At 38.3% G+C, this 23,867-nt stretch overlaps 1 protein-coding gene and 1 pseudogene across 10 annotated transcripts in view; one reads left to right on the plus strand and one right to left on the minus strand.

The window, feature by feature from the left end:
• Positions 1-23,867, plus strand: part of TBL1XR1 (TBL1X receptor 1) — a 181,997-nt gene that overhangs the window by 104,083 nt on the left and 54,047 nt on the right. The gene's annotated exons all lie outside the window — the stretch shown is intronic.
• On the minus strand, positions 4,575-5,527 carry LOC111521400 (annotated as a pseudogene). The gene has a single exon (XR_002724938.2). The product of XR_002724938.2 is annotated as a 60S ribosomal protein L6 pseudogene (transcript).

A 23,867-nucleotide genomic window follows, 5' to 3' on the forward strand; every position in this document is an offset into this window, starting at 1 on the left:
CTTCTTTTTCTCTGGGTAGATAGCCAGTAGTGGGATTACTTGATCAAATGGTGGTTCTACTTTTAGTTCTTTAAGGAATCTCCACACTGATGTCCTTAGTGGTTGTACTAGTTTACATTCCCACCAGCAGTGTAAGTGTTCCCTTTTCACCACATCCATGCCAACGTCTATTATTTTTTCATTTTTTGATTACAGCCATTCTTGCAAGAGTAAGGTGGCATCACATGGTGGTTTGGATTTGCATTTCTCTTATTTTTAATGATACTGAGTATTTTTTCATGCGTTTGTTGGTCATTTGTATTTCTTCTTTTGAGAATTGTCTGTTCCTGTCCTTAGCCCACTTTTTTTATGGGATTATTTGTTTTTTTCTTTCTGCTGTGTTTGAGTTCCTTGTAGATTCTGGATATTAGTCCTTTGTTGGATGTATAGATTGTGGAGATTTTCTCTCACTCTGTTGGTTGTCTGTTTTCTCTGCTGATTGTTTCTTTTGCCGTGCAGAAGCTTTTTAGTTAATAATTAAGTCCCATCTTAATTTATCTTTGTTTTTGTTGCATTTGCTTTGGGGTTCTTGGTCATGAAGTTTTTGCCCAAGCTAGTGTCTAGAAGGGTTTTTTCAGTGTTATCTTCTAGAATTTTTATGGGTTCAGGTGTTAGATTTAACTCTTGGATCCATCTTGAGTTGATTTTTGTATAAGGTGAGAAATGAGGATACAGTTTCCTTCTTCTTTGTGTGGCTTGCCAATTCTCCCAGCACCATTCGTTGAATAGGGTGTCCTATCCCCACTTTGTATTTTTGTTTGCTTGGTCGAAAATCAGTTGGCTGTAAGTATTTGGCTTTATTTCTGGGTTCTCTGTTCTGTTCCATTGGCCTATATGCCTATTTTTATACCAGTACCATACTGCTTTGGTGACTATGGCCTTATAGTATAGTTTGAGGTCAGGTAATGTGATGACTCCAGATTGGTTATTTTGGCTTAGTCTTGCTTTGGCTATGTGGGCTCTTCTCTGATTCCATAGGATTTTAGGAGTGTTTTTTGTATTTCTGTGAAGAATGATGGCAGTATTTTGATGGGAATTGCATTGAATTTGTAGATTGCTTTTGGCAGTATGGTCATTTTCAAAATATTGATTCTACCTATCCATGAACTTGGGATGTGTTTCTATTTGTTTGTATCATCTGTGATTCCTTTCAGCAGTGTTTTTTAGTTTTCCTTGTAGAGGTCTTTCAAATCTCCTTGGTTAGCTATATTCCTAAGTATTTTATTTTATTTTTGCAGCTATTACAATAGCTGTAAAAGGGAGTTCTTGATTTGATTCTTCACTTGGTCACTGTTGATGTTTATATTAATTTTGTATCTTGAAACTTTGCTGAATTCATTTATCACTTCTAGGAGCTTTTTGGAGGAGTCTTTAGGGTTTTCTAGGTATATGATCATATTATCAGCAAACAGCAACAGTTTGCCTTCCTCTTTACCAATTTGGATGCCCTTGATGTCTTTCTTGTCTGATTGCTTCTGGCTAGGACTTCCAGTAAGTACTGTGTTGAATAGAAGTCATACCACATTTTCTTTATCCATCCATTCATTTGTTGGTAGACATTTGGGTTGCTTCTACCTTTTGGCTATTATGAATAGTCTTGCTTTGAACATGGATGTGCAAATAAATCTCTTTGACATCTTGATTTCAACTCTTTTTAGAACTGAAATTCTTTTTGGGATCTCAGAACAGGGATTTTTGGATCATATGGTAATTCTAGGGTTGGTGTTTTTTCCTCCCCTTGAAAAAGTTCTGTACTCTTTCCAGAGCAGCAGCACCATTTACATCCCTACCAACAGTACAACAGGGTTCTACACACTGGACATTTGCTCTTCGTTTGCTAGTGCCTATCCTAATGGATGTGAGGTGTTGACAATAATTTAACACTACCAACTATCTACTTAGCTTTGATTTTTCTGAACTGCTCCTAATATGTTTTTACAGAATCAACAAAACTTATACATTATGTTTGGTTACTGTGTATAGCTTATGCTTCTACCTATTTTTTCCCTTTTGTTTGTCCTGTGAAATTTTCTACATTCTGTAATTTACTTATTGGATTCCTATAGTATAAGGTTAATCTTTTCCTTATATTTTATGTAAATTGGTGGTTGTAGCTAACAGCTTCATCTAATTAATTAAGATTAATCTAATCTTAATTTAGGTTTTTTTCCTTTATTATTTTGGGAGGTTGGGGTGGCAGAATGTTTCACAGGTGGTGCTAAATATAGATGAAATACCTCTAATCTGAAATGCTCCAACATCTGAAATTTTTTGAGCACTAACACAGCACTCAAAGGAAATACTCATTGGAGCATTTTGGATTTCACATTTTCAGATTGGGAGTGCTAAACTGTTATACTGCAGATATTTCAAAATCTGAAAAACTTGTAGTCCCAATCATTTTAGATAAAGGACACTCACTGTATGCTTGCATAAAGAAGCACCTAATGTTTGTTTTTTATTCCTGACAGTAGGCGACATTGATGATCATTCCTAAAACCATTATTTCCATGAGGGCAAAGAAAATGTTGATATTCCAATTATATCAAGCTTTTATTGTGTGTAACATTTCTATAAAGAGAAACTTTCCCTAACAGATATTTCATTACTCTGCGGCACAGATTGCACAAAGGCATATGAAATGCATGATTCTTTCCTTTATTTACCAGTTTTCAAAGTACGGAGTTGTTTCCTGGAAGCCTTTCTAGGGTTCTTGAATACCTTTCTAGGTAACAAGTGAGGATTTTTTTGAGTTATTAGCTTGTGGATTTAAGCATTTGTTATGTTTTATTGCACTGTAGTTTGTATTCTTATTGATGTCATTCCCTTGGCCAAAAGAGCCTTTTCAAGTTGACTTCTGAGTCTTTTTTGATGTGACTCTAGTATTCTCTCTCTGGTAGCTTCCTTGCTTTCTGACAAAACAAGATGTTGGCCAAAGCTCATCTTGTACGTGTGTCCTTCGCTGGTCCGCAGATCAGCTATGTCTCTAAGAAGTCCTGATTCCTTTTAGTGAAAAAGAATATTTATATATTTGTTATATAATATGCAATAGTTAATATGTAAACATAATAGAAAGTAATATATTAAACAAAAATAGAATATAAAAAATAGAGTACATGTACTTTATAAGTACTTTAAGTACATGTAAATATAAAACTAAACATAAAATAAAATTATACATATTTTTACATTTATAAATGTATATTTAACCAGTATGAGTAGTGACTATTGTTTTCATTTTTCTTTTTTTGTCCATATCTCAGTGGGATTACAGCTAAGTATTACGTTTTAAAGTAAGTCCTCATGTGTAATCCGCCCCCTGCCCACCACCAGTTTGATACATAGTTGGGTCAACTTGTCCCTTCCCTCCCCTATCTCCCCAATTCCTGCTCCCCTTCCCCTTTTCTTCTTCTCTTCCCCTTTTCTTCTTCTTCTTCTTCTTTTTTTTTTTTTGAGACGGAGTCTCGCTTTGTCGCCCAGGCTGGAGTGCAGTGGCCAGATCTCAGCTCACTGCAAGCTCCGCCTCCCGGGTTTAACGCCATTCTCCTGCCTCAGCCTCCCGAGTAGCTGGGACTACAGGCGCCACCACCTCGCCCGGCTAGTTTTTTGTAGTTTTTAGTAGAGACGGGGTTTCACTGTGTTAGCCAGGATGGTCTCGATCTCCTGACCTCGTGATCCTCCCGTCTCGGCCTCCCGAAGTGCTGGGATTACAGGCTTGAGCCACCGCGTCCGGCCCCTTTTCTTCTTCCCCTCTCCCTCTTTTCTTTTTCTCTCTTTTCTTCTTTTCTTTTCAACACTGTGTCATTCAGTCACCCAGGTGGGAGTGCAGTGGTGTGATCGTTATTCACTGCAGCCCTGCCCTTCTGGGCTCAATTGATTCTCCCACCTCCGCCTCCCAAAGTAGCTGGGACCACAGGTGCGTGCCACCATGCCTGGCTAATTTTTTTTACTTTTATTTTATTTTATTTTATTTTGAGACGGAGTCTCACTCTGTCGCCCGGCTGGAGTGCAGTGGCACCATTTTGGCTCACTGCAACCTCCGCCTCAATCGTTCAAGCAATTCTCCTGCCTCAGCCTCCTGAGTAACTGGAACTACAGGTACATGCCACCATGCCCAGCTAATTTTTGCATTTTTAATAGAGATGGGGTTTCACCATGTTGTTCAGGATGGTCTCTATCTCCTGACCTCGTGATCTACCCGCCTCAGTCTCCCAAAGTGTTTGGATTACGAGCATAAGCTACCGCACCCAGCCAACATTTTTTTTTTTTTTTTTTTAAAGTAGAAACAGTGTCTCCCTCTGTTGCCCAGGCTGGTCTTGAACTCCTGGGCTCAAGCAATCCTCCTGGCCTCAACCTGCCAAAGTGCTGGGATTACAGGCCTGAGCCACTGTGCCGAAGCCAGACCAATTTGTTTCATTTTATTTTTAGTATTTAGAATTTAAAATATTTGTTTTAATTTTGTTTTATAATCCTAGGAAACATACCACTTCAAAGTGAGATACATTCTTCCTCCTTTTGTAAGTAACCAAGTTTTTTTTTTTTTTTTTGTAGTTAGCTATTTAATGAGGTTCTTAAGACATTTAGAACACCAATTTGTGAGGATAAATTCCATTCGTCAGGGCAAAAACAGATCGCAGGTAGCCCTGGAGCTGAGGAACAGCTTTGATTTTTGGTAGAATTTGTGAGTCCACAGCTTTCTGATCAATCTTGCGCTGCTCTGTAATCTCGTATTTCTCTTTCTCTGTGGCGAAGATCTCACCTTCCTGGTGTCTGGGCTTCCGCAGCTGCTTCTTCTTGAAGTAAGCATCAGTAAGATGTTTTGGGATTTTGACATTGCTGATATCGATTTTGGTTGAGGTGGCAATGACAAATTTCTGGTGCGTTCTTCGTAGAGGAACTCGATTGAGGACCAGAGAGGTCCAGTCACAAGTAACAAGCCACTAGCCAGCTGCTTCAAGAAAACCACCCTCTTGCCCCTGTGGCGTCCAGTGAGGATGATCAGAATGGTCCCGGGGGTAATGCTGGCTCGCAGTTTTCTCACGTGCTGACTGAAGAGTTTTTTGCCGTGGCTCAACAGCTTTCGAGGCACATCTTCAGTAGGATAATATCTAGGCATTTTGCGAAGTTTAACCACCCGGGTACTGCCGTTCTTGTCACCACCAACTGGTTTTGTAAGAGTTGCAAGAACCTTCTCCTTCTTTTTCTTTTCAACCTTGGATTTAGCGGCTGAGTACTTCCTCTTGTACATGGCCTTTCTGGAATACATGGCAGATCGGGAATACCTGCCAATTCCTCTGACAAGGACAGGGTTGCGGCTGCAGTGGGGCTTCCCCTTCTTGGGCTTCTTAGCCTTGAGGTTACCCTTTTTCACCTTGCCACCAGCATGAGCCTTCTTGGCTTCGGGTTTCTTCTCTTTAGTATCTGGCTTCTCAACTTTTTCACCCGCCATCTTGCAAGATGGGAAAGAGAACTAAGGTTTCGGCTTCCGGTCTATAAGCCGTAACCAAGTTTTAAAAATCAAACTATTTTGATTTATCTTGCTCAAATGTAAACAAATACATATGTATTCTTAAATATTCTGGAGATCACTTCATAGCAGGATGTAGATATAGTCTTTATTCATTGTTTTACAGCTGCATTCTACTCTGTTACACAGATAGCTATTTCAAGAGTGGAAGTTTTTAGATAGGAGCATGAAATGTGGGTGTCAATTTGCCAAATTCCCTTCTGTAAAGCATTATGCCATCTTATGTTCCTTCCAGCAATATACGAGGTTCCCTTTTTCCCTTTGATACGTATTTGTCTTTTAATCTAATAGGTGAGAAATAGTAGTTCACTATGGTTCTAATTTGCATATTTTCATTTATTTTATAGTTGTTTGCTAGTTTATTTTGGAACTGTTTGCATATCTTTTTCTTTGAACTGTTCCAAAGATAAGATTCTTATTTTGCAGAAAAGTCTTTCAACTGTATTGACCAATCCCCTGAGCCCTTCTATTTCCTCTTGTTCTGATTGTATAGTCATCCCACAACTTCTAAAAATTAATTTGGTTTAACAACAGGACTCTTCCACAAAGAATGGAATGATGCTGAGCAGTTCTCGTAGGTTTGATTCCTGAGGAACCAGACCCTTGATTATAACCCTTGTTGGAAAGGTGGATCTAGAAAGTTCCTGTGGGGAAGCCAGAAAGGGAAAAGGAGGCTGATACCGAGTGCCTGAAAGACTAATATTTTTGTGCAATTAGACTCAAATCATGTGGCAGCCTTGGGGGACAGTGTAGAACATGTCTGTTTTGCCACCCAAGGGGCATGGAACCTGGGTTACTTTGTCAACTAACTCCCATTCCTTAGTCGGGGAATTAGGCTTTGCAGGGGGCAGGGCAGCAGCTCCTGACCTGCTGTTTGGCCTCAGGGTGCTTTGCAGTAAAAAACTACCCAGCTGCTCGGGAAAGTTGAGTGATGAGGGAATGTGGGCTGGACCTTGCCGGCCTCTTCTGCATCAATGAATATTCTAGTCTACTGGCAGTTACATTTCTCAGTGTAATTAGTAAATCACCTCTTTCACTCATAAACTGCCCTGCTGTATTTTGTTAACATCTCTTATCTCAGAACTTGATTATTCTTAACTGAAAGAAGTTATGACTTGCCAGACTGAAGACAGGACCTCAAGGAGTTGTGACCCTACCAACAGGTTGCTGCCAGGGAAGAGTGTGGTGCATAGCGAGGAGTCAATGATTATTACCTATTTATAAATGTAGCATCCATAAATTAATTTGTTCTATTTACTGTGGGAAAGTTTATTGTTACTATTTTCATTTTTAATCTTTTACCATCATGATTCAGAAGTGGCATTATTAAATGTGAAGAAAGAACAACATTGTCACGTGATATCGTGTGAACCATTTTCATTTCGTTGAGAATGTATGCCTGTCATTAAAGGCTGAAATAACTGAGCCTAAAATGGAAGCCGTGAAAGACTGTGGTATCACGTGAAAGGCAGAGAAAGCTTGGATTTTTACATGGATTTAATCTTTATACAGGTTGAGCATTGATTATCCTAAACACTTGAGACCATAGTATTTCAGATTTCATATTTACTTGGATTTCGGAATATTTGCATAGCTATAATGAGATATCTTGGGGATAGGATTCAAGTCTAAACACAAAGTTCATTTATGTTTCATATACTCCTTATATATATAGCCTGAGGGCAATTTTATACAGTATTTTAAATAATTTTGTGCATGAACCAGAATTTTGACTGTGACTTGTCGTATGAGATCAAGTGTGGAATCTTCTGCTTGTGGCGTTATATCACTGCTCCAAAAATTGCAGATATTGAAACATTCTGGATTTTGGAGTTTTGGATTGGGGTGCTCAATTTATATTAACTGTAATATAGTGAATTAGTTCACTATTATGGTGAATTAGTATTTTTATTTTACAACATTTTTCATGTTTCAAATAATTTTGCTGTCCTTTCTATAAATTCTCAGTGTAGGCACTATTCAACCAGGAATAAAATACTAACTCTCTTATCTCGAGAAACACAGAGAGAGCAAGGGCATACACCCACAATAGAGGGATAGATGTTTAACACGGTAATGTTAAAACAAAAGGTGTCCTATCACTGAATATTATCTGGCTTACTTTTAAGTTTCCTAATTTTCTTCGACTGTACTGTATTAAATTTGGTCTTACTAGATATTCACTCTTCGTGGTTGGACAGCATGGTCCAATATAACCATAAAATTGGAAACTGAAGGCCATTTCTTATTTCAATGGTGTATTGAAGCCATTTGAAGACTTCCCCCTTCCCGTTCTTTTTTCTTTTCATTCATCCATCCATCCAGTGGATAATATTGTATGATTTAAACAAAAATTTTTGCTTGAGAGACAAATGAACATACTAAAGTTAGTTTGTAAAGGACAGGAACTTCTAGTTTTATACAGGTTCTGTTGGTTTGCTTCTTCAACTTCTGTCCTTTTTCTTAAGCCAGTTAATTTTAGTTATATCTTTTCATTTTAATCCTGGTTCATAGGAACAGATATCCTTCCCCATGCCTATTTTCTCTCTTTTCCTGTGATTTACTAGCACCCGTAGGGAGGGTCTTTAAAACAAAAGGTTGGAATGCTAAAGTTCGTCCTTCACAGTCCTCTATATATTAGGCATTCATTTCCTGTCAGGTGTTTATTTGGATCATTTTTTATTGCAACCTGATATTTTTTAAAAAGTGACTTAGAGCCTGAGGGCTTGTGATTATAGAACAGAGTACATAGAGGTACTTAAACGTGTAAGAGAAAAATGCCCAAAACCGTTTTGATTAGTTTAATTTTTTTTTTTTTAAGTAAATGAATAAGTGAAAATCAATCCCAAAATGGAAGGGTTAGTATAGTTGACCCTTGAACAACACAGGTGTGGACTATGTGGGTTCACTTTTACTCGGTTTTTAAAAAATAAAAATTAGATCTAGTATGCCTGCCTGTCCTTCCACCTCTTCTACCTCTCTCACCCCTCAGACAGCACATCCAACTTCTCCTCAGCCTTGTGAAGAGGATGAGGACCTTCAGGATGATTCACTTCCATTTAATGAATGATAAATATATTTTCCTTATGATTTTTAAAATAACCTTTTCTCTAACTTCTTTTATTATAAGAATACAATATCTAATACCTACAACATGTAAGGTGTGTGTGTTTTTGTTATTAGTAAGGCTTCTGGTCATAACTAGGTTGTTAGTAGTTAGGTTTTTGGGAGGTCAGAAGTTATATGTGGATTTTTGATTGGCTGGGTTGACACCCTTAACTCCTGCTTTGTACAAGGGTCAACTGTATATATTCTGTCATAGAGAGGTAGTTATCTTAAATATTGCTGTAACCATGTAAAGTTGTTAATATCTGTTTTATTGGTGAGAAATCCATTATTTTTCTTAAAAACAATTGTGTCTTCTAATTATAGTAGAGAGATGAAAATTTATTTCAGAAAACAGACTTCCATTGCTCCAACCCCATGCCATGTAACAGGGCAGACGCTTTCATTACCACCTGAACATACAGCTTGTGTATGTATGTATGTATGTAAGACAGACTACCCATATTGAGACACTTTGGCCCTTGTTTGCTATTGGCTCCGCTCCCCCACCATTTCCCTTCTGTATTCAGACTTATCCAGTATGGTAACCACTGGAAATACGTAGCTATTGAGCACTTGGAAATATGACTAGTCAGAATTGAGATGTGCTGTAAATGTTAAAATGCATGCTGGATTTTGAAGACTTAATTTTTTTTTAAAGTAAAATATCTCAATTTTAAAATATTGATTAGAAGAAATTACAATATTCCAGATATATTGGGTTACATAAAATAATATTATTAGAATAAATTCTGCCTGTTTCTTAACTTTTTCATGTGGCTACTAGATAATTTAAAACTTACGTGTGTGGACTTGGCCAGTGCTAATATCTGGGGAGACTGGAATGACTTTTTGAGGGTTCCTAAAATTAGATATTGGGACTGTGTTACAAAGCTAAGTAAGTTCTATTGAGTTTAATCCTTATATTACAAATGAAGAACTAATGTTTAGAGAAGTGATTCCATTACAGAACCAAGACTTGAACCGTATCTCCTCATTTGCACTCTAGCATTCTTTTAAATTTTGTGTAACACAGATTGTATAGAGGTGAATCATGAGAGTTTTCAGTGGACCTCAGGCACCCATAGAATAATAGGGTTGAAAGCATCTTGATGATGACAGGTCTCTAGATTTTTTTCATTACTTTTGAGAGCTAAAGGCATTTGTTATTTTGGGAAAATTTTCTTTTATTAAAACTTAGAATTTTATTATCATCTATGTTGTAATCTCTTATTCAGGAAGGTAAAATTTTTGCTATCATTTTTCTATACTTCCTATTGTCTTAGAATTTTTTCCCATATTTTTTCAATCATAAAGTTTCCATTTGGTTCTTTTTTTATAGTGTCTACTTCTGAGAACTCGTCTTTCCTGTCCCTTCACGGACATCTTTGAGAATTCTGACACCTGGATCATCTCAGGATTAATATCTGTTATTTTCTTTTCCTTTGAGAATGATCAGATTTTCTTCATCTGTACCATTCCTAGAGAATGTTGTTGTTTTTAAATGAAAGCAGGCAATTAACATCGATAGGCTCAGACTCCCAAATTCTGTGGCACCCGTGGGCAGTGGTTCAAACGTCGGTTCAGTTTTCAAAGTCTTTGCTAAGCTACTTTGAGTCTACTTGCTGAATGAGCCTCTGAGAAGTTAGTATGGAACCTGAAGGTGATTTGTGCCTTCAGTTCTCAAGACCTTTGTAGTGCTTCTTTAGGTATGTTCCACATGCACATCTTGGGATGAATTTGGAACTTGTGTTGGTTCATAGGAAGAATTACAAGATCCACTTCTCCAGTTCTCTCTTAGGGATTTTTTCTTATGCTCTTCAGTTCCTGGAGGCCTCATTTCTGGTTTAGTTTGGCTTTTTTGATTGAAAGAAACTGGCTCAATCTAGCTGGTAAGCGTTGCGGGGAACACCAAAAAAGTAGGCCAATTACAGCGTTGAACAAGTGTGCTCAGAAGAATAGTAGAGAGTTATAATTCCACAAATGGAGTAGGGGCTCCTATGGAACAAATCCTCCCGCAAATAGTAACTACAATCTCTGGACAACATATGAAAAACAAACATTATGAGGACACCTTAGAACAAACCTGAAACAAGTAGAAGCCAGACTGGATTAGAGTCTTATGAGAATGGCGTTGGAGTTTCCTGTTATTGACAGATCTTTGCCTGGGGACAAGTTCCCTTTGGCAGAGGAACTAGAAAATTGTTCAGCACTAATGCTGCACTGCAGAGTAATGGAGTCCAGCACAGGGAAGGAGGAAATCCAGGAAGAAAATAATAGAGGTGGAGTACCAAATTTGGTGTATAACCTCTGCTAAAATATGGAGTTGACCCCTAAACTGGAAACCGTTCAGGTGTCTATAAACTAAGAAAATGGATTATCAAGTTGCTGTATGTGTACAATGGAATACTACTAAGCAATAGGAAGGAACCAAGGCGTTGATGTCTGCAGCAACTTGGATTAATCTCTAAAACATTATGCTGACTGAATGTAGTCTTACACAAAACAAGCCATCATATGTGATTCTATATATATGATGTCCTAAAACCATACAGACCTCATCTATTGTTCATGTGGGGTAGGGCAGGCAAAACGAAGTTATGAAAGGGAAAAATGAAGAGGTTGGCAGGTGGTAGGAATGAGTGGTGAGGAAAGGGATTAAGTGGGGAAGCGCATGTGGCAGCTTTCTAAGGTGTCGGCAATGTTCTGTGTTCCATTAGGGATTTACGTTACTCAGGTACATAACATTTGTCAAAACTTACTGAATGATATAGCCAGTATACATCCATTGTATTTTGTGTAAGTCTTCCCTTCCCTTCCCTTGCCCTCCCCTTGCCCTCCCCTCCCCTCCCCCGTCCCTTCCCCCCGACCCCTTCCCTTCCCCTTCCCTCTTCCCTTCCCCTCCCCTCCCCTTCCTCATTCCCTTCCCCCTTCCCTTCCCTTCTCCTCCCTCTCTCCTTCCCTTCCCTTTCCTCTCTCCTTTCCTCTCCCTTCTCCATTCCTTTCCGTTCCTCTCCCCCCTCACCCCCCCTTTTTTTTTGAGATGGAGTCTCGCCCTGTCACCCAGGCTGGAGTGCAATGGGCAGTCTCGGTTCACTGCAACCTCCGCTTCCCGGGTTCAAATGATTTTCCTGCCTCAGCCTCCCGAGTAGCTGGGACTACAGGCGCCTGCCACCTCGCCCGGCTAGTTTTTTGTATTTTTAGTAAAGATGGGTTTCACCATGTTGACCAGGCTGGTCTTGAACTCCTGACCTCGTGATCCACCTGTCTCAGCTTCCCAAAGTACTGGGATTACAGGCATGAGCCACTGTGCTCGGCCAAGTTTTTCCTAAAAAAAAATAAAGAAAAAACATTACTTGATGGGCAAGTTGCAGTATTTATAGAAGTATACTGATGACTGCAAGTTCTTTGAATAGATGTATTAAAACAAATATGAGGAAATGTTAATTTTAAATTGTAGGTGGTAGCTATGTGGATATTGTTTTCATTTTTTTCTATATGTTTGAAAATTTTCATAGTAAAATGTTAAGAAAAAATGGAGACCAGTGGATGGTATTTCTCGAAGTCAGGTTCCTGTTAATATGTTGTTGTTGTTTTTTTAATGGCATTCATCAAAATTCATTTCTTTAAATTTGAAAATAGTTTGAAGAGCTCATCAGTAACATTTTTCTGCCTGTGCATTAAGCTCTGACCTGCTTATGATGCAGAAGGATAGAGAAATATGAATAAATAAAAGCACAAGACAAAACACACATACTAGATCATTTCAAAATGATGTAGCAAAGGCTAATTAAGGTCATTTCTAATACCTACATTTGGAGGGGATGGACAAATAATTAGACTATGCTCAGATTCAAGTATGATTAATGGGAGATGGAATTCATGGAATTGCTAATTTCGAACACGTTTTCGAAAATACTATGGGAGGAAATTATTTTATTTATTTATTTAGAGACAGAGTCTTGCTCTGTCATGGCCCAGGCTGGAGTGCAGTGGCACGATCTCGGCTCACTGCAATCTCCATCTCCCAGGCTCATCCCATTGTCCTGCCTCAGCCTCCCGAGTAGCTGGGACTACAGGTGCCCACCACCACGCCTGGCTAATTTTTTGTATTTTTAGTAGAGATGGGGTGTCACCATGTTAGCCAGGATGGTCTTGATCTCAACCTCATGATCCGCCCGCCTCGGCCTCCTGAAGTGCTGGGATTACAGGCATGAGCCCCCTCTCCCGGCCACGGGAGGAAATTATTAAGAGTTTGTTTCCACTCTCTTAATTGACCGATAGTCATTTGTGGAGTATGGCTTAGGACACTTTTTTAAGTGTGTTGTATTTATTTAAAAAAAAAAAATGCTGTATGATTTTTATGGTGGAATTATTAGCGAGATTGGATTGATTAGAATTTATTTTAAAATATAATCTCTTTGGAGGCCGAGACAGATGGATCACGAGGTCAGGAGATCGAGACCATCCTGGCTAACACAGTGAAACCCCGTCTCTACTAAAAATACAAAAAATTAGCTGGTGTGGTGGAGGGCGCCTGTAGTCCCAGCTACTTGGGAGGCTGAGGCAGGAGGATGGCGTCAACCTGGGAGGCGGAGCTTGCAGTGAGCCAAGATCGAGCCACTGCATTCCAGCTTGGGCGACACGGTGAGACTCTGTCTCAAAAAAAAAAATACACACACACACACACAAATATATATACTTTTATGTATTATATATATAAAATCTCTATCTTAGAAATTTAGTAATGATTTGTTAGGAAGTTGTTGGATTAAAAAGCACTGTGACAGGATTTTATGGTTCTTAAAGTTTTGAGATACAAGTATAGTCGTATTAAAATTCAGTACTGTAACATCCAGTGTTATGCATAAATGTTATAAATACTGGTTCATTTTCTGGCCTCTGTTAATTTGCTGTTAGGAAAGTTATTCTGATAGCCTCAATTTTTAAATATATATATCAGATTAAATTGTGAGTGGGGATGAGAGAAAAGTAAAGTATTGATATTAAAATATAATTTGTAATTACAAGATATAAGATTTTTAAATTTATTTCATTTTCTCTGGTATTTTTTTTGGAAGCACTTCAATTTTAAATTCATTTTAGAACATAACATGAAATTACTTGATGTTATAATGATTTGATATTTCTCTAGAAACCAAAAATTTGGACTTCATTTTTGGTCTTTTGTCTTTCTATCACTCCAAATGTATTGCAGTAATTTTTTTGTTTAAATCACCATTTGTATATATTATAACTTTATCAAAGGAAAACTGCTGTGTTATGCCTAGCCTTGGTCATTTTGTTGTAAGAATTCTGTATTACTGATATCTAAATGAGGCATTTTGGTCTTTGAGAAAATTGTGTTGTGTGCTAACTTTGGAGATGGTAGAATTACAATTGTGTGTTTATGTCTTCTAGATAGAAATTTAGTGGTGAACAATTGAGTGGGTTTCACACTGTGTACCAGCTAGTTATTTAAACATCAAATTCTCTTTAACTTCTAATTTTAGTACCAGTGTCTTCCTAGAGGAGAATATTTTACCCAAACAGAAACAATAGTTCAGTTAGACTTAAAGTTTTGCAGGAGCTGATTTACATCTGTGTAATACTGACTAAAGACTATAATGTATAATACTATATGTATTATAGTAATATATATACTATATTATACAGTACTGTAATTATACTGAGTGAAGATAATACTATTGTAAAAGAGATGAGGTCTTGTTATGTTGCCCAGGCTGGTGTAGAACTCCTGGGCTCAAGTGATCCCTTTCTCTCAGCCTGCCAGAGTGCTGGTATTAAAGGTGTGAGCCACCACAACCCACCTGTTAATTGAATATCTGAATATTTAAGTCTCCCTGAAAAAAATGATGGACAAGGTAAGGTAGATGGATAAAATTGCTGAAAACAGCTCATGATCAAAATGGAACCCTAAAGAGTTATCTGTATATCATTGCGATTTCTGTTATTTACCATCATAATACCAAAATCAAAAAGAAAAATACATTTAATGTAAATGAAAGTTTTGCTTCAAAGATTTCTATCTCAGAGACACAATGATATTACATCCATCTTAAGACTGGCCAAGAATAAGAGAGAAATCTTATTAATGATTCTGAATGTTTTGTATTGCCAAGGTGAAATGTTCAAATGACTAAGTAGTGGACTTGCATGTATGCCAAGTTATTTTATAATCACTTTAGGTAATTTGCATTTAAGAAAAACTTTAAAAAACAAGGTTTTTCTATTGAATGTTTCATCATATCTTTACATCCTTTAAAAGTAGATTTTTAAAGAGCTTCTTGATTGTAGAGATATGTTTACTGGTTCTCACATCCTTGAAGTGTTAAGTCTGCCAGGTAAGAATCTTAGCATCAACATAAGCAAGGAGGTATAAAGGAATAAAGAAATATAAAGTAGAACATCAGTTGATCTTTGAACTTAAAGCTAGTTACTACATTTGTGAGATCCTGGAGAATTTCCTAGAACCAGGCAGTTAATTATATTTAGGAAATTAGTTAGAAAACCACAGATTTTGAGGTACCAGGACCTATTGTTACCGAGAGATATTTGATTTCTTTCAGTATAGAAAACTTAAACATGGAGACACTGTTTTTTTTAAAAAATGTTTCTGTGTGTCACTAAAAAAAAAACACTTTTTCCCCCTTTCAGTTAGCTTTATTGTCAGAAGGAGAAGCCAGATTCTACTTTGAGACAACCAGAAAAAAATATTATGAGTAGGGAAAATATGCTCATCAACACAGAAGGATATTACAAGCATACTTATTGTTTTATTGCATGTTAAATTTAAATAGTTTAATTTACTCTAATCATTTTTCTTGTCATTTATTCTTTGTTCAGTTATTTAATCTGGGACAGTTATGGGCACCTTATCACTTAAAGTAAGTACTAGCTCAAAGGTGTGCTATTTTCTAGATTTACTTGGGCAGCCTGGCCAAAGGTGAGTAGGTCTTTTCGGGCCATAAATTGGGTTACTCGTTACTAATTCAGCTTAGATGATAATGATTAAGCCTGATCATGGTACTGAGGCTGATAAATTCTAAAAACCTTTCTAGTAGTTAAAAGATAGAAAGCAGTTGCTTTTTGCAATTTTAAATTTTGTTTATGTCCTTTTTATTGAGGACATAATTATGTCCTTATGAAAATTATTTTCAACCTTGTTCCCTACTGCTGTTTTCAGTGTTAACAGTTAAACCTTACTGTTAACAAACATCTTACATTTGATTGATTCTTCCTAAATTCATCTTTAGGATCACTCAGTGTTAAAGCTAGAGGAGCCCTTTCATATTATCTAATTCAGTACCCCCATTTTACAGAAGAGGAAACTGAGGCCTTGGACTAGAACAAAGGTCTCCTGACTCAGTCCAGGACTCTTTCTATCATATCTTGCTGCCTGATATTGGTCTTTATGGAACTCAGCAACATCACATACAGAGTGAGCTTTTTTTTTTTTTTTTTTCTTTAATGAACACATAAAGTGATTTGCTACCCTCATTAATTACTAGTCCTCATTCTTGTCTAACTCTTATTATTTTCCTTTTCTACCCATATTTATTTTAATCAATTATATAGACCCAAATACTTGTGACACTTTTTTTATTTTGCTGCTACCTCTTCTTGATGTTTGACTGTTATTTTTAAGAGTTAAACTTTCAGAGGATTTCTTACCAATGATGACTGCCATTTTATCAGGCATTGTAGCAACAATTGATTAAAATGTGTAACAGGAATTATTTGTAGAGTCTTACATGTAGATTAAAAAAGTTAATTACAAGTAAGTCCAAAAGTGTGGATGAGATCTAAGGAGCTATAATACTGGATACAAAAACTTTTTTTGTGTGTGTGTGTGAAATACCAACATCCCAAGAAATAATCAGCCAACAGTGTGATATAACTGCCATTAAAATAGCCTGTGCTATGAATGCATGGATTTATGCACATTTATGTTTTAGGTTATTGCGTTGTTTTCTTTATCAGTACTCAGGTTGGCTCCTATATCCTTTTGACAAGTCCCTAGCAATTTTTGGTAATTTTCTTGCTTTCTGTTTTCACACGATATTACAGGTTTATGTGGTTTTCAAGGGCAACTCAAGGACTTCTCTCTCTCTTTTTTTTTTTGAACCGGAGTCTCGCTCTGTTGCCCAGGCTGGAGTGCAATGGTGCAATCTTGGCTCACTGCAAGCTCTACCTCCCAAGTTCATGCCATTCTCCTGCCTCAGCCTCCCGAGTAGCTGGGAACACATGCACCCACCACCATGCCTGGCCAATTTTTTGTATTTTTAGTAGAGACAGGGTTTCACCATGTTAGCCAGGATGGTCTCGATCTCCTGACCTCATGATCCACCAGCCTTTGCCTCCCAAAGTGCTGGGATTACAGGCGTGAGCCACCGTGCCCAGCCTTTCTCCAGTTCTTACAGTAAGTTCATGATTACAGGTTATAGGACCAAGGTGTCATTTTTACCCCTGCATTAGTCCAGTTCTTCAGAGAGGTGGGAAAAAAAATGTGTGTGTGAATTTACTGTGGGAATTGACTCACGTGCTAATGGAGTTTGAGAAGACCAACCTAGGTTGTCTACAAGCTTGGAGAAAACTGGGGAAGCCTGATTCAGTCTCACGTCTGAATGCTTCCTAACCAGGGAAGCCTGTGTTATAATGCTCAGTCTGAGGACAAAGACCTAACTAAGCACCTGGGGAGCTGCTGGTGTAAATCCTGGAGGCCAAAGACCAGAGAATATGGAGTTCTGAGGTCCAAGGGCAGAAGAGAGGTGTCCAAGCCCCATGAGGAGGAAGGTGGGAGGGAAAAAGAGGGAGAACTTGCCTTACCTTTGTCTTAACTATCACAACCCCTTACCTTCCATTTAAAAAAAAAAATTTATGAATGTTGCCTGTCAATTAATTTTGCATTTGTAAAAGATCAGGAAAGTACAAAATCTACCAGCTTAATGAAAATCAACACTTTTTTTTTTGTTTTTTGTTTTTTTGTTTTTTTTTTGAGACGGAGTTTCATTCTTGTTGCCCAAGCTGGAGTGCAATGGCGCGATCTCGGCTCACTGCAACCTACACTTCCTGGGTTCAAGCGATTCTCCTGCCTCAGCTTCCTGAGTAGCTGGGATTACAGGCGCCCACTACCACATCTGTCTAAGTTTTATGTTTTTAATAGAGACTGGGTTTCACCATATTGGCCAGTCTGGTCTTGAACTCTTGACCTCAGGTGATATGCCTGCCTCAGCCTCCCAAAAGTGTTGGGATTACAACTGTGAGCCACCACACCCAGCCCTACATATTCATTTTTTAAAAAATCTGTTGCTGGCCAGGCATGGTGGCTCACGTCTGTAATCCCACCATTTATTAAGGCTCAGGTGGATGACTGCTCTAGACCAGGAACTTGAGACAAGCCTGGACAACACAGCATGACCCTATCTCTACAGAAAATAATTATAAAATTATTTTTGTAATTAAGGTGCACCCGCCTGTAGTCCCAGCTATTTGGATGTATGAGACAGGGGCATCCCTTGTGCCCAGCAGTTTGAGGTTGCAGTGAGCTTTGATCGCATGACTGCACTCCAGCCTGGGCCACAGAGTGAGATCCTGTCTCTTAAAAAGAAATAAAAAATCTGTGGCGTTATGTCACTGAAATAACCATGGTATCAAACTTTCTAATTTTAGGTAAACTAAAGCACCAATGCTTAACTGCTATGAATGCTGGATAAATTAGTTGAGTTGGACAGAGTACCACTGTCATAATCACACAGACACTTTACATCACATAGATAAATATTAAGGTTTTTGAAATTTTTTGTTTAGTTTAAGTATTCGTCAGCCATTTTAAAGCATCCCTAGTCAACTGTCAGTTAACTAATTGTGATTCAGATGAACTAAATCAGGGATCTATGATAGAAATATTTATTTGACTAGTTTTCCTGGAAAGATATTTGTGTGAAGACTTGTAGATATTGTTTTATTTTTTATTTTTAGTTACCTATTTTTTTTTTGAGATGGAGTCTCGCTCTGTCGCCCAAGCTGGAGTGCAGTGGCACAATCTTGGCTCACTGCAACCTCTGCCTCCCAAGTTCGAGCAGTTCTCCTGCCTCAGCCTCCCAAGTAGCTGGGACTGCAGGCGCTTGCCACCATGCCTGGCTAATTTTGTATTTTTAGGAGAGACGGGATTTCACTGTGTTAGCTAGGATGGTCTTGATCTCCTGACCTCGTGATCCGCCTGCCTTGGCCTCCCAAAGTGCTGGGATTACAGGCATGAGCCACCGTGCTCAGCTGACATTGTTTTATTTTAATCAAGGCAAAAATTGTATGTAAATACTGCTTGAATTATACTTTATTTTTTTGAGATGGGGTCTCACTCTTTGGCCCCAGCTGGAGTGCAGTGGTGGTATAATCATAGCTCACTGCAGCCTCAAACTCCTGGGCCCAAGTGATCCTCCCACATCATCCTCCCCAGTAGCTGGAACTACAGGTGCATGCCACCGTACCTGACTGATTAAAACCAATTTTTTTTTTTTTTTTTTTTGTAGATACTGGGTCTCGCTATGTTGCCCAGGGCTCAGGTGATCCTCCCGCCTTGGCCCCCCAAGTGCTGGAATGACGAGTGTGAACCATGCACTCAGCCGAATTATGTTTTATATGCTGGAGCATGAGAGCTATGTTTTGTTATTTATTAAAGCTTAAAAATATATTTGAATAATGTTTTAGGTGCCTTATCAGATACAGGCTGCTGATTTGCCTTTTTTAACAAAACAAAACAAAAGATTTATTCATTCCGAAGAGAAACCAGAGCATGACAGTGCTTTTTTAAATGCTTATAATCTGGTAGTGGTTGAAAAAATATGTATATTAAAAGGTGACATCATCATAATGTTAACACTTAATAGATTATAAATGGCTTTTCCATGCATTCCCACCTGTGAGGTGTGTAGATTAGGTTTTATTCTCTTTCACAGTTGAAGAAACTGGGGCTCCGGGAAGTTAAAATGACTTGATGTAATGTCTTAATGTCAAAAGCCAGTAACATTAAAAGGAAAATGTCAGCGTTCTGACTTCTGGTCTAATAATCTTTTTACTGTTGTCCGGTTTTGAGAAGAGTAATAAAACTGCACTTAGGGGTACAGGAGGAAAGTAGCCAGACATCTTTAATGTTGATATTTGAATAGGTATCATAAACATACAATATTTGAAGAAGAATAGACGAATTTCAACAAGTGCAGTTGAAACAGAACTAAAAGCAATAAAGTGGAAGTTGTGGGACATGTTAGAATGATACCAATATACTCATTTGAAGAGTAAAGTGCATTTAAAGGTGGTACTGTATGGCTAGATAGGTACTTTGGAACCATAGAATGGAGAACTTAGGAGACTCAGACTTGTAATAATACAGGTGATAGGTACTGTAGAAAGAAAGACGTGGCTGTAATAGGTGTTGAATACATTTTAGAATGTACAGAGTTTTAAAGCCTCATTTGTATTATGTGAATATAAGTTTTTTTTTCCCCTTTCCTCAAGGACTCCATCTCACCAAAATCCCTAATTTTCAGGTGAGATGTAAAGTAGAAGTTAAGTATTTTTCCTTTCTGAAAATTTTGTTTTATGATGGATTTAACATAATTTCTTACCTGCTCTATATTTATAAAAAGTTTCAAGTTAATAATACTAATAAAACTATTATTATAAGACTAACAAAAGCAGTTTAAAATTTCTTTGTGGTTCTTTTCTGTCCTTAGATTATATTCCCTAGAGATGTGTGCAGCAAAAGTACTCTTGTAAGGTTTCTTTGTTAGTAGACAGTTTTACTGTTTTACAGTATTAGAAGGTTCTTTGTCATTCATTTTGTGTGTAGACAAGGTGGGTTGACTGTGGCTGTCTTCCAGCTGTCTGCTCATTTGGAGAGCCAAGCTGTTGAAGCAGCCCCATACAGGACATGCTCATTGAGCAAGAGAGCTGGCAGACACTTGTAATGTCTCTAAAATCTTGTGATTGGATATAGTGTGTATCACATCTTCTGGAATTCCACTGGCCAAATGACGTCACATAGCTGAGGTCCATGTTGCCGGGAGGGGGATGAATAACTCTATTGCAGGGAAAAAGAACGCTTGAATTCTGAACCAGTAATACCTTCAGCTTCCTCCAGCCACTAAAATTGGTTGTTCCCATGTGTCAATGCCATCATAGTTACTGTTATTAGTGTTAGTTTTGTTTTTGTTTTAAGGGGATTCTCTGATAACCAAGGTAGACAGATGACTGGAGGTAAGAGGAAAAGGCTTTTGTTACCCTTGTCTATACCTGTCTTCTACAGCATGGAAGGGGCAAATGATGGAATCTGTATTTGTCATCCCAGGCTTTCTCAGCTTAGTGTGACTATTATAGATTGAATTGTATCCCCCTAAATTCATAAGTTGGAGTCCTAACCTCCAGTACCTCGGAATGTAATCTTATTTGGAAATAGGGTCCTTATAGAGATACTGAAGTTAAAATGGGATCATTTAGGTAGATCGTAATACCTTATGATTGGAGTCCTTATGAAAAAGAGAAAATTTGGGCACATACAGAGGGAAAACAGTATGAAGACACAGGGAGAACATGGCGAAGTGACTAGAGTGATGCATCTACAAGCCAAGCTCTATGGTCTGAATTTGTCCCTCCAAAATTTATGTTGAAACCTGATCTCCATTGCAGTGGTATTGAGAGGTGGGGCTTTTTTGGAAGTAATTAAGACATAAGGGCTTTACCCTCAATGAATAGAATTGTGACCTTATAAAAGAAGTTGAAGGGAACCCCCAGGCTCCTTACACAGTATGAGGAAGACACAGCCAGAAGGCACCATCTGTGAAGCAGAGAGCCTTCGCTAGGCACTGTATCTGCTGGCACCTTGATCTTGGGCTTCACAGCCTCCAGAACTGTGAGAAAAAACTTCCATCTGAGGTGTTTTGTTTTGTTTTGTTTTTCAGTAGCCCCAGTGGACTAAGACACCAAGGAAGCTAGGAGAGAGGCCTGAAACAGACCCCTCCTTAGCACCTTCAGAGGGGATGTGGCCCTGCGAACACCTTGATTTTGGACTTCTATAAGACAATAAATTTCTGTTCTAAGCCTCTTAGTTTATGGTACTTTATTGTCACGCTAATTTAGAACTTTGCTAGAAAGCACCTTTAAATAGAAGTTTGGCAGTCAAGGCAGGAAGAAATGAGCTTGAGGTTAGCTTATTTTTTAACGTTTATTGCATAAATGAGTAGTCTAGCTGCTAAGTAGATGCAGGAGGAGGGGTCTGTCTATTTAGATTGAGAGACATACCTTCAAATCTGTTATCTTTTTCAGCCTGAAAAAGTGAACTATACTTGAGTTAGTTCTTTCTAAGCTGGAAATCTGTATTGAACCACACAACACTAAGTTTTATAGTTGATGAGTAGGGAAGTTTCAAAAGCTAGTAAATATTATGAATTGTGTCCCCACAAAGATACGTTGAGGTGCCAACTCCCAGTACCTGTGAATGTGACTTATTTGGAATGGAAATAAGATCTTTGTAAATCACGTTAAGATGATGTTGTTAGCATGGGCCCTATTCCAGTATGACTGGTGTTTTTATAAAAAGAGGGAAATTTGGACACAGACAACACACAAAGAGGAGAATGAAAGACTCAGACACAAAGCAAGTTGGCCATGTGAAGATGGAGGCAGAGACTGGAATTTTACTGCTACAAGCCAAGGAATGCCGGGTGCTACAGAAGCTGGAAGATGGATAGAATGACTCTCTTTTAGAGACGTTGGAGGGATCGTGGCACTGTCAACACAGTTCACTTCGGGCTTCTAGCCATAGAACTATGAGACAATTAGTTTCTGTTGTAATTTTAAGTGGCCCAGTTTGTTGTAGCTATCACAGTAGCTCTGGGAAACTGATGCAGAAGGACATGTGGATTTTGAGAGTACTTTGTGGTCTTTGGGCCTGTTTCTCTTACGTCGTTACATTTTGTACAGCTTATCAGAATGTCTTTGGTTGGATAAACCACAAATTCCTAAACTGTGTTGGGTACAGTGTTCACCTTCACGTTTTAAATATATTAAGGTACTTACTCAAGTTTGAAAAAGATTGAGTTAAAATGTATTTATGTCTTTATTGTGATATAAGTAAGTTCCTTGGAAAGCAAAACATTAAGCTATTATTCATTAACATTTTGTTACATTAGGTTCAGCCTGTCACCTAACTGGCTTTAAGGAATGAAATATACTTGGTGGTGGTGAGGGTTGGGAGGTAGTGTAGAAAACTTGGAATATAAGTCTGTTTGAAGAGGGCAGTGAGCTCTGTTGATGTTAGAATGTGGGGGATCAGATTTTGGGCTCGGGAGAAGGTGGGGATGAGGAAGTTGTCAAGGCAGAGAGTTTAATTAGTGAAATACTGCTAAATTTTGAGGTGGTTGGTAAGGAAAAGGTTGATCTAGGGAAAGGGTTGGTAGAAGCATAGGGAGAGCTGTGCTTACTCACATTTTCCCCTAGGCTTAGGCCTCTTCTTGGCAAAGAGGTTGATCATGGCTCATATGCAGTGATTTTGGAAAGAAGAAAAGCCCTATCATCTTATGCTTGAGTATCTTCTAATATATCCACAGCAATTATTGATATGGTCAGGAATAGCAGTGTAAGTGTAAACTAGTTTCTTGGCATTATTAAACACACATGCCTCTCTATTCTCTAGCTCTTTCACTCCCTACATCTTCTCTGTTCTTACGTGTCCTCAAGGTACACAGGGACGGATATGGAAACTGTACCAGGTATAACTTGGAAATCTGGCTATAAAGAATTGCAGATTTTTTGCCCAGCTAGCCCCACTGCCTTTATTCCTTATGTAGCAAACAAGTTGAGTATATAATAAATCAATTCTCCAGTACTAAAGCGCTGCATTCTTTGTTGCTATGTATGTGGTAAAGAATGCTACCCCATGTTTGGAGTCTGGAATGTGTTTTCTTGGGAATTAAATGCTGCAAGAGAGAGACTAGTTTCCAGTTTCGGTTAGAAGGAAAGGGGTTGCAACCCTTTGACACCTTCTACAATACAAATGATGAGTCTAGGCAAAACACACAAAAACATGCTGAATCCCACCAGAAGGAAAGACAGTGTGTTGCGGTAGCAGCTTCCACACTCCTCTACACCTTCTCCTAGTAAAGTTTGGTAGCAAATG

The sequence above is a fragment of the Piliocolobus tephrosceles genome, chromosome 2 (assembly GCF_002776525.5).
Source record: "Piliocolobus tephrosceles isolate RC106 chromosome 2, ASM277652v3, whole genome shotgun sequence".
Classification (NCBI taxonomy): domain Eukaryota; kingdom Metazoa; phylum Chordata; class Mammalia; order Primates; family Cercopithecidae; genus Piliocolobus; species Piliocolobus tephrosceles.